We start from the raw sequence: 333 nt of genomic DNA on the forward strand, positions 1-333 counted from the left end.
GATTGGGGTGCTCAGGCCCTTGAGGGGGGTGGCTGAAGGGGAAGATGGGGGGCTCAGGCCTGTGGGGGAGATCTGTGTGGGGTTAAAGCCTTGGGGGGAGGCCCAGAGCCCTCCCAGTTTATACTGGGAAGAGCATTTAAGCTCACTGGGAGGTTCAGATCCTGCCCAGTATTCTCCAGAACTCTTCCAGTTCATACTGGGCAGATCATTCACCCTTACTGGGAGGTTAATGTCTTAGTGGAGGCCTCCCAGCTTATACTGGGCAGAGCATTCAACCTCACTGGGAGCTTAAAGTCTTGGTGGAGGCTTCCCAAGTCATCCTTGGAAAAGGCG

The sequence above is a fragment of the Mesitornis unicolor genome, unplaced genomic scaffold, assembly GCF_000695765.1.
Source record: "Mesitornis unicolor isolate BGI_N332 unplaced genomic scaffold, ASM69576v1 scaffold29563, whole genome shotgun sequence".
In the NCBI taxonomy this organism is placed as follows: Eukaryota; Metazoa; Chordata; class Aves; order Mesitornithiformes; family Mesitornithidae; genus Mesitornis; species Mesitornis unicolor.